The sequence below is a fragment of the Hyperolius riggenbachi genome, chromosome 11 (assembly GCF_040937935.1).
Source record: "Hyperolius riggenbachi isolate aHypRig1 chromosome 11, aHypRig1.pri, whole genome shotgun sequence".
Lineage (NCBI taxonomy): Eukaryota > Metazoa > Chordata > Amphibia > Anura > Hyperoliidae > Hyperolius > Hyperolius riggenbachi.
This window is the reverse complement of record NC_090656.1, coordinates 134,508,772-134,522,526: the sequence shown is the minus strand read 5'-3', so window position 1 is coordinate 134,522,526 and position 13,755 is coordinate 134,508,772. Positions and strand designations below refer to the sequence as shown.

Below are 13,755 nucleotides of genomic sequence, written 5' to 3'. Positions count from 1 at the left end.
AGGATAGCTATGAAATGGGAGGGAATAGGATCCAAAGAACAAGTGGTTAGATTAGCTTTGGATATAGAGGAGAGAGAATGTTCAGAGTGTAGAGAAGGCAGTTAGAGAGCAGTCAATGAGAAGTGTGGAGGTGGGATTTGAGGGCTGCTTGGAAAATTCACTTCTGATTTTGTCAATTTTATCAGTGAAGTATGTTGCAAATTCTTCAGCTGATAAGCAAGATGAAGGAGGAAGAGGAGGGGGATGGAGAACGGAGTTGAAGGTGCTGAACAAGCGTTTTGGATCCCGAAATGTTTATCTAATTAGCCTAGGCTAAGCATCACTGGGAAGGTGAGGTTACATACTAATACATACACTCAACTAAAGGATTATTAGGAACACCTGTTCAATTTCTCATTAATGCAATTATCTAATCAACCAATCACATGGCAGTTGCTTCAATGCATTTAGGGGTGTGGTCCTGGTCAAGACAATCTCCTAAACTCCAAACTGAATGTCAGAATGAGAAAGAAAGGTGATTGAAGCAATTTTTAGTGTGGCATGGTTATTGGTGCCAGACGGGCCGGTCTGAGTATTTCACAATCTGTTCAGTTACTGGGATTTTCACGCACAACCATTTCTAGGGTTTACAAAGAATGGTGTGGAAAGGGAAAAACATCCAGTATGCGGCAGTCCTGTGGGCAAAAATGCCTTGTTGATGCTAGAGGTGAGAGGAGAATGGGATGACTGATTCAAGCTGATAGAAAAGCAACCTTGACTGAAATAACCACTCGTTACAACCGAGGTATGCGCCAAAGCATTTGTGAAGCCACAACATGCACAACCTTGAGGCAGATAGGCTACAACAGCAGAAGACTCCACCGGGTACCACTCATCTCCACTACAAATAGGAAAAAGAGGCTACAATTTGCACGAACTCGCCAAAATTGGACAGTTGAAGACTGGAAAATTGTTGCCAGGTCTGATAACTCTCAAAGTCAGAATTTGTTGTAAACAGAATGAGAACATGGATCCATCATGCCTTGTTACCACTGTGCAGGCTGGTGGTGGCGGTGTAATGGTGTGGGGGATGTTTTCTTGGCACACTTTAAGCCCCTTAGTGCCAATTGGGCATAGTTTAAATGCCACGGGCTACCTGAGCCTTGTTTCTGACCATGTCCATCCCTTCATGACCACCATGTAACCATCCCATGATGGCTACTCCAGCAAGACAATGCACCATGTCACAAAGCTTGAATCATTTCAAATTGGTTTCTTGACCATGCCATGAGGTCACTATACTAAAATGGCCCCCACAGTCACCAGATCTCAACCCAAAAGAGCATCTTTGGGATGTGATGGAACGGGAGCTTCATGCCCTGGATGTGCATCCCACAAATCTCCATCACCTGCAAGATGCTATCCTATCAATATGGGCCAACATTTCTAAAGAATGCTTTCAGCACCTTGTTGAATCAATGCAGTTCTGAAGGCGAAAGGGGGTTAAACATCCGATTAGCATGGTGTTCCTAATAATCCTTTAGGTGGGGTGTATGTAACAGTCTAGGGCAAATTTTAGGGGGAAGCCAAATAACTTATCTGTATGTTTTTGTGATGTGGGAGGAAACCAGAGTGCCCAGAGAAAATCTACACAGACACGAGGAGAACATACAAACTTTGTGCAGATAGTGCCCTGGATGGTATTCAAACCGGGACCAAGCGCTGCAAGGCGAGAGCGCTAACCACTATGCTGCCAATTACAAGTAGTCTAGAGCCTACTGAGTTGTGTTTACTAGACTTTAAAATGTTTCCACAGAAAACAATATTTTACGCACTTATACTCACTTTTAATGACTGTTTAATGTACAGTAAATGGAGACCATTGTAAAACATGAGCGATTGACAGGTCAGAATCTAGAGAACATCACTATAAGCAACCCGATCTGTCTTAAGGTGCGCACACACCTTTAATGGAGGTTACCCTTCGGGGATCGTGACTCGATCCCCCGGGCGACATTGCTGGGCCAGGCTGCAAAGACGCGAGTCAGTTGTGATAATATGCGGGGAGTTGGAAGGACAACAGAGTGGCGCAGCAACATAAACAATGGGATCGCCCGTCACATAGGTGTGTTGATCCACCAGGCGGATGGCTGGCAGGTTGGGGGTCGCGAGCCTCTGTATATATATACACACACACACACTTATCAGCTGACTTTAGTCAAGTGTGTGTACAAGCCTTCACATAAAACCTTGCTGAAAACAAGCACTTCAATAATAAAAATAAGCATTATGCAGAAACTACAACAAACAATTCAGACTGCTGTACAGTCATGTATATCCAATAACTACTGCAACCTTTGTCAGTTCTTTAACAATTCATTACAGATTCCCACAGTATGTTTTAGGTGGGTTGTATCAGAAAAACTATTTTAGCTACCTACACTGATTTCTCCATTTATTTATTTAAAAAAGTGTTAATTATAAAGCTTCATAACATTGAAGTATTCCTCTATTGCAAAACCCAGTATCACCCTCCTGCCCTATGAAAGATAGTGAACAATTCCCCACAAAGCATGTATGGCACTCACAGGCTCTGCAACTGTCACACAGCCTCTCATGCAAACAACAGTTAGTTACATTACCCCTGCTGTGTGCAGCTCCGCTCTAAGCCTGCAATCCCTTCCCAGATGCTGCTGCTGTCACTTACACCCCACAACAGGAAGCGCCTGCATCAACAGACACCTCACTTCCGGCTGGACCATCCCAAACACAAAGGACGAGGGGTGGATGGAAACTACAGCAGACATATCAGCGGTTATCATTGAATCTATAATTAGCTGACCCTGCTATGTGTCCCGAAAGAAACTGTTGATGATCGATTGCAGTAAATAAAGCTTCCCCGTAATCTCGAACACCAGGTTTTCCTAAGCGATTATCATGTGGACGCCCAGTGGAAGAGTGGACTGTACCAACTCTGACCTTTTTGTGGGGTGTAGGAGAAAATACAAAGGACAGCGCTATATTCCGTACTAAAATGAGGGCTGACATCAGTCTTTAAATTTGTGTAAACATTCTGGCTATGTTTGTGAGAAAAGCTGTGTAAATTGCACATACAGGTTGCCAGCTTTGAGGGTAGGATGAGACCGTGGCTACGCCTGATTGGCTGTTTTTAGCGAGTCTCCACCAATGGGTGATTTTACAAAGAATCAGAAAGGTAACGCGGCCCAGTAAGAGCTGCCGAATGGCTAGTGAGTTGCTAGGTGAAAGACCACAAACTTCCCAACAGATGATGTTATAATAAGAAATGTTCAAAGCAATTAAAGTGGGATAATCTCCACATTTACTGAAAACATTAAATAAATCATCTAATAAGAAATTATTTATTTAGCTTAGCTATCCTGCTGTTTTCAGTGTCTACTGTCAGATTTAAAGCGGTTTAACACCCAGCATTACAACTTTGCTTTAAAAGATTGCTTACAGCTTACAAACTATTATGCCAGATTATTTTTTAAGCAGAAATTCACTGAATGGGTTAAACATGACATTTTAGTGTTGGATTCAACTAGGAATCCGCATCCGTTCTTATCTTTGAGGGCTGGTGCACACCAAAACCCGCTAGCAGATCCGCAAAATGCTAGCAGATTTTTAAACGCTTTTTTAAATTTTTCTATGGCGTTTTGCTAGCGTTTTGCGGATTGCTGCTGCGGATTTCAGTATAGTAGATTTTATATATTGTTACAGTAAAGCTGTTACTGAACAGCTTCTGTAACAACACCGCCTGGCAAACCGCTCTTAAGTGCCGTTTTTCAGAGCGGTTTGCGTTTTTCCTATACTTAACATTGAGGCAGAAACGCATCCACAATCCAAAAATTGCCTCACCCAGGCATTTTTCGTTTCTGCAAAACGCCTCCCGCTCTGGTGTGCACCACCCCATTGAGATACATTGACCAAGCAGATCCGCAGCCGCAAGCGGATCTGAAAACGCCCAAAAAGCCGCTCGGTGTGCACCAGCCCTGAGTTACAAATGTATCTTTATTTGTTATACAAATAGACCTTTGAAAAGCCTGCAGGGGAAGCCCTCTTTGTTCTCTCAGAGCAGTGTTTGTTTGTTACATTGTAGATAGATACATTTGTAACTAAACAAGCAAGCACGGAGGAGTATTTCTAGCTAAATGCAGCACTAAAATGTCATGTTTAATCCATTCAGTGAATTTCTGCTAAAAAAAAAATCTGGCATAATAGTTTATAAGCTGTAAGCAATCTTTTAAAGCAAAGTTGAAATGCTGGGTGTTAGACCACTTTAAGTGAAAATGGATATGGAAAAAAAATAATATATTTCAGCTTGTTTCCATCTCTACTTTTTCTCTTTGATGCCAAAAGTGACACATCACCTCTGGCCCCACCTGTTTTGTTTTGTTTTTTTAAACCCAGCTCAGTGTTAAAGTGGACCTGAACTCAGAACTTCCTCTCTGCTCTAAAAGATAAGCAACAGCATAATAACTTTTAAAGAAAAACATTTATTTGTTACAGTTGATAAAAATCCTGAAAGAAATCTGCAGTGTTTCTACTTCCTGCTTTCATGGAAGCAGACATAGAGGGACACTGGACAATTTTACATTAAAGGACACCTGAGGCGAAAATAAACTAATGAAATAAAAGATTGTATCTATCTTCTTTCTCCTAAAAATGACTTTTTAAGATATTCCACAGTTTTATTTAATGTTTAAATCTCTACTTTTTAAGTTTTAACTGTTTTATTGTTTTTGCTCAATGACACATTCATTGAAGTATGCCAGAGCTAAAATGTATGAACTATTGATCCTTTTTATCTCTTTCCTGCTCTCAGAAGCCATTTTCTGCTAGGAAAGTGTTTTATAGTTGGAATTTCTTATCAGTGAGGATCACACTGTAGTCACTTCCTGTCCAGGGCCGGTTTAAGCAACAATGGGGCCCCAGGGCAAAATAAACCTGGGGGGCCCCCCCCAACATATACCCCGGAACAAAAATCGGCATTAGGGGACCTTTTTTGCAGCTGGTATAACAGGGTGTGAAGTCCCAATCGGTCGGAGCTCCACATTCTGGCTATCCCAGCCTGCATGAGGGACAAGGGGTTAAAAATTTTCAGGAGGGGGACCCCACATAATTTTTAAAAAAAAAATTCCCACACTCTAAACATAAAAAAAAAAAATTGGGAAAATAGGAAAAAATGCCAGGGATCTTCGTACAGCCATATTGCGGCTGTATAGTGATCCTTGTCCAAAGCGCTGCGGCTGCGTATAGACCCCCTGGAAACCCCGTCAGGAAATTTATTGCGCTTTCGTTTGATGCATGTAAAATTACACTACCGTTAGGTTTACTACTAAAAGTGACATTTACCGCATTTAAAAGTATACTTTTTTCCTTTGAAACTTTAAAATCGATTTTCTCAAAAACTATAAGGTCTTTTTGAAAAATTGTTTTTTCCTCTTATTCCTAATGATCTCCTTAACATATCCTGCAAATTTAGGGTTTCTAGAATTTAAGGTGGATTTGCTATTAACCATTAAAGTCGGCAGGTTTTTAAATGTGTATTTTTTTTCCTTTGAAACTTTAAAATCGATTTTCTCAAAAACTATAAGGCCGATTTGAAAAAAATGTTTCCCTCTTGTAGCCCCTGGGGGCCCCTACAAGCTCTGGGGCCCTGGGGCAGCTGCCTCCTTTGCCTTAATGGTAGCGCCGGCCATGTTCCTGTCTGAGTCAGGACTGAGTCAGCCACTTACATACCTGATATTTAACTCTTTCAGGCAGAGAAAGAAAAAAGGAACACAGCATAGTTATTTGTGTACTAGGAACTGTACATACACATGTCTAACTCATCATGTCACATGTCACTTCGCGTATCCTTTAAGGTCCCATTTCTACTTGTGTGCGGCATGCGTCTTGCGAGACGCGATCCCGGCACAGCTGTGATGTGTCACGCAGCCGAATCCCTCTAGTCGCGCTATGCACGGCTATGGGATTCGGACAGTGACGCAACCATTTATGATGCAGGGCCTAAGATTTTTCCCTGGCCACAAATTCGGATGCTCTGCATAGAGTTCTATAGGCTGCCAAATTCCATCCGAATTCATGGCCGAGAAATCGACCCGTTTTCACACAAATGGAAACTTAGCCTTAGTACATCCTGCACTAAAAAGGGACTAGATTGTGGGCCCCTCTGAGGAACAGTTAGTGACAATATACTCTGTACAGCGCTGCGTAGTATGTCGGCGCTATGTAAATACTTAAATCAATAAATACGTACAATACATCACACTTTGGCCATCTGAACAGATAGGGCCCGTTCAGACTGCATGCGTTTCCAGCCGCGTTTTGGAAACGTGTGCGGGAGGCCGACACGCACGACATCAGACAGTGCATAGAGTGCACTGTTTGATGTTCACACTGCATGCGTTCCGGACCTGTGCGGTCCGGGAACGCATGCTGCACGCAGATTTTGCAAAAACGCGCAGCTGTCCCATTCACTTTTCACTTTTGTAATGTGAACGGCCCCATACAGGCAGAGTAACAGCAATTCCAGTAGTGCAACTCCTGTAACTGGGGTTGCACACGCATTGCTATAATCACGTGATACACCTGTGGTAACGTAAATTGTGATAATAGGGTAACGGGTTCTGTATCCCTGCCTTTAACACCAATAGCTACCTGCGCACAACAATTTTACAGCTGGTTTGTGCATTAAGCCCTTTATCCCAACCAATATCTGATATAGCACTAGAAGGCAGAGGTACACAGAGTGTACGGTCTAATGGCCGTTTTACAGGGTTTCCCGATTCATTACCAATACAGAAAATGGTTACAAAAACATTCCATTTAATTTAGAAGACACTGGGCCATGTGCAATTCAAGGTGATAAGTAGCTCACATGTCTTAAGGTGGTAAGTAGTTCACCGGAGCGATGTCCAAGTGAGAAGAGCCTCACTCAGACCCATAGTAGCTACTCGTATAAGCATCGTATAAGCATTTCTCACGGCTAGCGGGTGATGTGGAGCAAGGTATTTGTGCTGTGATGTTGTCAGCACTACTGCACTGCTGTTTCGATCCACTGCACCTGTTGCTCGCCGCTGCTTCAGCTCCAGGCACCTTGGAACTCAAATGACAGCCCACAACATGCCAGGCTCCCCTGGCACTGTCGCTGGGGATCAGCACAAGCTAGCGTAGAGTGACGGGACCAGGGGAGCCAAATTGGGAGGGGACATCGGGTGAACTACAGGGTGCCAGGGCTGAGTGCGGTGGTAGCCTGGTGGGGAGCGGCAGCCAGGAGGAGATTCTTCATACAAGATTTAAAGGAGAAGACAGAAGAAAGAAAGAAAAGAAATAAGTGACAGATGACAAAAAGAAGAATACAGAAGAAGTTGTTTTATTTTTTAAATGTCCAAATGAAGTTTATTATTCTATACATATGTAGAGAGTCAAAAATGACCCTCTATACCTATTTACCTGGAAGGCGATGGACATTTGGGGGTCTCCTTACTAAAAGGTGCTCCCAGATTCCACCACAAGCCCCCCAGGACCTATCCCCACATGGGTGGAGGCAGTTGCCGCCCCCTTCTCCTGAGCACCAAAGGTGGGAATGAACTTTGTAGGAGAGGGGGAAGGCTTTTGCACCCTTCCTACAGAGTCCCCATATCATGTACCAAGAGGGTTAGTATGGAGGAGCCCCACACAGGTTGACTTAGCAATCCTCACTATACCAGCTTGTATGGTATAAGCCCCCCCCCCCCCCCCCCCCCAATATTTACGCTTATTGCCAGTTATGTTAATACAGCTATTGCTGCCGGAAATACTAAGATGTAAAGGTTAAGAGAACTCTTACCCTGGATTCACATTGTGCACATTGCACACACCCTGTGGGGTTGATTCACTATAACACATAGTTATCTTATTAGAGTTAACAAAGTTAACATGCCTTATCAGAGTTAACGGGCCTGATTCATCAAGCAGCGCAGCTTAATGAGCCGTAGTGCGCCCTATGCACACCTTACATAGCAGTGCTCACTGCCATGTAAGGATTGTGCCTTCCTTAGTTACACGCATTGCTTCCTTAGCAACGCGCGTAACATTAACTCGGATAAATTAATACAGTAGCGACCGCGAGTGAAGTATCGCGGTAGCGATACTTCACAGATGAAGGTCCACTCGCTGTTAAAGGATACCTGAATGACGTGTGACATGATGAGATAGACATGGGTATGTAGAGTGCCAAGCACACTAATAACTATGCTGTGTTCTTTTTTATTCTCTCTGCCTGAAAGAGTTAAATATCAGGTATGTAAGTGGCTGACTCAGTCCTGACTCAGACAGGAAGTGACTACAGTGTTACACTAACTGATAAGAAATTCCAACTATAAAACCCTTTCCTAGCAGAAAATGGCTTCTGAGAGCAGGGAAGAGATAAAAAGGGTCAATAGTTCATTATTTTAGTACTTGAAAGAAAAAGCTGTGCACCTTCCTCACAAACTGCTTTTATTTAGGCCTTCAAACAACAGCCAGCGTATGCAGCATACATATGAAACAAAAATTGTCAATGTTTGTCAAACCTGGATTCCATGGAGGTGTGGAGGTGGTTGGGGAAGAGGTGACCAGGGGATGTAAGGACGGCACTACAGCCGTTTCACGCCGTCTGGCGCTTGCTCACGTGCGTGTGTCCTAAACGGGGCAGCGCTGTACGGCTTCCTGTGTAAGATCCTGAAGCCGCGCCTCCAGCGCTGCCCCATTGGTGTAGAGTGCCTGGGAGTGAAGGTCGGAGGTGAGGGGGCGGAGACTTGCCGCTCAGCGGCGAGAAACTGGTGTCTTACTGGTGTCATAGCAACCTGTTAACATAGTGAAGTAGTGATCGGCTGCGCAGCCATATGTGGGTGAAAAAGTGCCTTCATATTTACTTTGTGCATTACCCATCAGGATATGGGAACCTGAACATACGAAAAAATCAAGAAAAATTGGGGGATAATAGTGAGAGATCCCACACTTCAGAAAGTGTTTCCGAATTCCCCCAGAGTAGCTTTCAGGAGGGCCCCAACTTTGGGTGACACCCTAACTCGCAGTGAGTTTTGTACGCCTCCCATCCAGAATTGGCTAACATGCAGACGCCCTAAGGGAAACCACAAGTGTGGCAACTGCAAGTTTTGTGGGAACATGTGGGAGGGTACCAACTACAGACTGGGTGGTTTGCAGTGGGAGGTAAGAACCTTCATTACATGTCAAACCAAGTTTGTCTCCTACGTGTTATTTTGCCCTTGCCTTTTTTACTACGTAGGCAAAACCACCCGTCCTCTAAAAGAGAGGATAGGGGAGCATTTTGCATCGATCAAATCGGGCAAAGGATGTCCGAGGTTGATCGAACATGTAAGAGAGGTACACGGTGGTAGGGCTAGATGCCTGAGATTTGCGGGCCTCCTGCATGTCTCTTCTTCACGTAGGGGAGGTGACCGCGACCGAGAGCTCACCAGACGAGAGTCGCGGGTTATATTGCGCGCAGAGGCCCTGGGACCCTTAGGCTTAAATGACAGACTGGAGCTTTCATGCTTCTTGGATCCCTAGGGATCCCATAACAGACCAAAGCAAATCTTCCCCCCCTCACCCGCCTCCTCCCTTGTTCTGCTATCTGGACCTGTGGTCTCCCATTTTGGTGGCATCTCCTCCCCCCTCTCCTTCCTCCTCTCACCTTCTGGACTGGCCAGATGTGTTCTTAATTCAAACCCCTTTCTCAACGGTGCTTTGGGCAGGTTCCACATGGATTGGCTTCTCCATCTTTGACCCTAGGTCGGGATAGGAATTGCAATATGCAATGGTCAGGTCCCCAATAGTGGACTAGACCCCCCACTAATTTCTATTTTAAGTAACTGATACTTGTTGTCAGCTTATTTCGCTGCAACAGTTTCTGTACCTAGTAACACTGAATACCAGTAGTTCAAACGTATCCCTCCCTGCCCGCTCGTTTTTGGAGTGAGGCAAACAATGGTATAGGATATCACGGGGTCGCCCTTAGAAGCCGACCTTGGGTCTTGGAGACGCCTTCTGCTTAGGGACGTCGGGATGCCTCTGTTGTCCCCTCTTGATTATCTGAACTGTCCGGTCCATTTTGGACCCATCTTTGGGTGGCACCTTGGGGGTCTCACATCTTAAGATTCCCCTAATCTTGGTTTTCTGTATGGTGTTCCTCTCACTCTTCACGTGGTGTGACCTCTGAACCTCGTTGTTCAAAGCAAGGTTTACTTTGGCTCTTCTCCCTAATAGACAACGCAACTAAATTAAGGGATTTTATGCATCCAGCTTTGTAGGCGAATACGCCCCAAAAGGTCTCACTGTTCATAGTTTTACCTCCTGTTATTTTTTAAATGGGAGCCCCTTGGGTTTGGTATAGGGGGGGAATCCCCCCTTTTTATGTGATAAGGGGACAATGAAATAAAACATAGGGTTTTTAACTGGGGTGTCCAGGCTTGGACACGGCCATGCCACAATGTCAGCAACTTTATATGCACCTTGTTTATGCACATTTGCGATTTAAAACACATTGTTTTGTTTGCACTATGCCAAATAGTGATTTTTTCGTATGTTCAGGTTCCCATATCCTGATGGGTAATGCACAAAGTAAATATGAAGGCACTTTTTCACCCACATATGGCTGCGCAGCCGATCACTACTTCACTATGTTAACAGGTTGCTATGACACCAGTAAGACACCAGTTTCTCGCCGCTGAGCGGCAAGTCTCCGCCCCCTCACCTCCGACCTTCACTCCCAGGCACTCTACACCAATGGGGCAGCGCTGGAGGCGCGGCTTCAGGATCTTACACAGGAAGCCGTACAGCGCTGCCCCGTTTAGGACACACGCACGTGAGCAAGCGCCAGACGGCGTGAAACGGCTGTAGTGCCGTCCTTACATCCCCTGGTCACCTCTTCCCCAACCACCTCCACACCTCCATGTAATCCAGGTTTGACAAACATTGACAATTTTTGTTTCATATGTATGCTGCATACGCTGGCTGTTGTTTGAAGGCCTAAATAAAAGCAGTTTGTGAGGAAGGTGCACAGCTTTTTCTTTCAAGTACCAGTGTGTTCCATTTGTGCCCTGCACTAACCAACGCTTGATGCACTTCCCCCTGCCAAAATAGAAGCCCAACAACATGGGGTGTCAACAAACGGTGTGAAGCTATCGCAGATTCCAAGGAGCTAGTCCCACCCCCAGACTGAACAGCTGAGTGCCGAGCGATTTTTTCTTCTCAAAGTGTACTGTTCATTATTTTAGCTCTGGCATACATCAATGAATGTGTCATTGAGCAAAAACAATAAAGTAGATTTAAACATAAAATAAACCTGTGGAATATCTTTAAAAGACATTTTTAGGAGAAGGAAGATAGATACAATTGTTTAGTTCACTAGTTTATTTTCGTGTCGGGTGTCCTTTAATGTTACGCGCGTTGCTAAGGAAGCAATGCGTGTAACTAAGGAAGGCACACTCCTTACATGGCAACGAGCACTGCTATGTAAGGTGTGCATAGGACGCACTACAGCTTATAAGCGCTGCTTGATCATTCAGACTCAACATGCCTTATCAGAGTTAACATGCCTTATCAGAGTTAATGCGCCTTATCAGAGTAGCATAGCGAGCGCTATAAACGTATGCCTGCTAATTGGCAATGACAAGAGTTCCACTCATCCTGCCCTAAGCCCCTGCGGGTCCAATCACTTTAACCTCCTTGGCGGTAATCCCGAACTGAGTTCGGGGTAAGCCGCCGCGGAGGATTTCTCAGGCCCTGGTGGGCCGATTTGCATAATTTTTTTTATTACACGCAGCTAGCACTTTGCTAGCTGCGTATACTACCCGATCGCCGCCGACCCCCCCCCTGACCCCTTGCGCAGCCTGGCCAATCACCGACACTATGACATGGATGACGTCATCGCGATCATCGCCATGGCGACGGGGAAGCCAAACAGGAAATCCCGTTCTGAATGGGATTTCCTGTTTGCTCTGATCGCCGGAGGCGATCGGAAGGGGTGGGGGGATGCCGCTGCACAGTGGCTATCATGTAGCTAGCGCTAGGCTAGCTACATGATTAAAAAATAAAAATGTAAAAAAAGTGCTGCGCCGCCCCCCCTGGCGATTTTATTGTAACGCCAGGGGTGTTAAAAGACATTATCCCCGCACTTTGATTGGCCCAATAGGCTGCCTGTCAAGTTTCCTGTCAAGTGACAGGCAGCCTATTGGGCAGGGGCTCAGGGCAGGATGAGTGGAGATCTCGTCATTGCCAGTTAGCAGGCATAAGTTTGTAGCACTTGCTATGCTACTCTGATAAGGCATGTTAGCTCTGATAAGGCATGTTAACTCTTATAAGGCATGTTAACTCTTATAAGGCATGCTATTTGCTATAGTGAATCAACCCCTGTGTGTGAACTTCAGAGGGTTATAACATACACGTTATAGCCTGCATGCAGTTAGAATGATGCGATCCTGTACAACGCAGAGATGTGATAGAAGTGAACAGGCCCATAGAACCAGGGCCGGCGCTACCATTAAGGCAAAGGAGGCAGCTGCCCCAGGGCCCCAGAGCTTGTAGGGGCCCCCAGTGGCTACAAGAGGAAAAAAAAAATTTCAAATCGGTCTTATAGTTTTTGAGGAAATCGATTTTAAAGTTTCAAAGGAAAAAAAACACATTTAAAAACCTGCCGACTTTAATGGTTAATAGCAAATCCACCTTAAATGCTAGAAACCCTAAATTTGCAGGATATGTTAAGGAGATCATTAGGAATAAGAGGAAAAAACAATTTTTCAAAAAGACCTTATAGTTTTTGCGAAAATCGATTTTAAAGTTTAGAAGGAAAAAAGTATAGTTTTAAATGCGGTAAATGTAACTTTTAGTAGCAAACCTAACGGTAGTGTAATTTTACATGCATCAAACGAAAGCGCAATAAATTTCCTGACGGGGTTTCCAGGGGGTCTATACGCAGCCGCAGCGCTTTGGCCAGGGATCGCTATACAGCCGCAAAATGGCTTTATGAAGATCCCTGGCATTTTTTCCTATTTTCCCAATTTTTTTTTATGTTTAGAGTGTGGGAATTTTTTTTTTTTTAAATTATGTGGGGTCCCCCCTCCTGAAACTTTTTAACCCCTTGTCCCCCATGCAGGCTGGGATAGCCAGAATGTGGAGCTCTGACCGATTGGGACTTCACACCCTGACTATACCAGCTGCAAAAAAGGTCCCCTAATGCCGATTTTTGTTCCGGGGTATATGTTGGGGGGGCCCCCCAGGTTTATTTTGCCCTGGGGCCCCATTGTTGCTTAAACCGGCCCTGCATAGAACTGTATGAGTAGTGAGGGGACATGCTGAATTCTTCTGCTATGCAACAGGTGAATGCATTTTTAGACCACGGTAACGGTGGGAAGTTGTGTTACGGTCTGTTTCCTGTGAAAGGAGGAACATAACAGATGGAAAAAGTTGCATCACACAGTATGCATACAGTCAGGCATACAGTACATAGAAAGTATGCTTCCCTGCTAGGGATGCTCATTTGGATTTCGCGAAATTGAAATTTCCAAATTTCTCGGATTTCTCGGAAATTGGAAAATGGAGCTCGGAAATCGGATTTCTGCAGAAACACTGCATTTCTGCAATTCGGTAATTTTAGCCCAATTACAGAACTCAAAATAAATGAACCAATCAGAGAATGCATAAACAACGCGGAAGTATTTGGCCAATCAGAGAATGCAAAAAAATGACAAAAAAACACAACTCGGAAAT

At 44.6% G+C, this 13,755-nt stretch overlaps 1 protein-coding gene across 1 annotated transcript in view; it reads right to left on the bottom strand.

Annotated features, from left to right (window-relative positions):
- SYVN1 (synoviolin 1) overlaps window positions 1-2,709 on the bottom strand; it is a 50,539-nt gene extending 47,830 nt beyond the window's left edge. Inside the window, exon 1 of the mRNA XM_068261424.1 lies at window positions 2,622-2,709. The gene's annotated coding sequence lies outside the window, so the exon portion shown is untranslated. The remainder of the gene's footprint in view (window positions 1-2,621) is intronic.
- Between the last annotated feature and the right edge of the window lie 11,046 nt (window positions 2,710-13,755).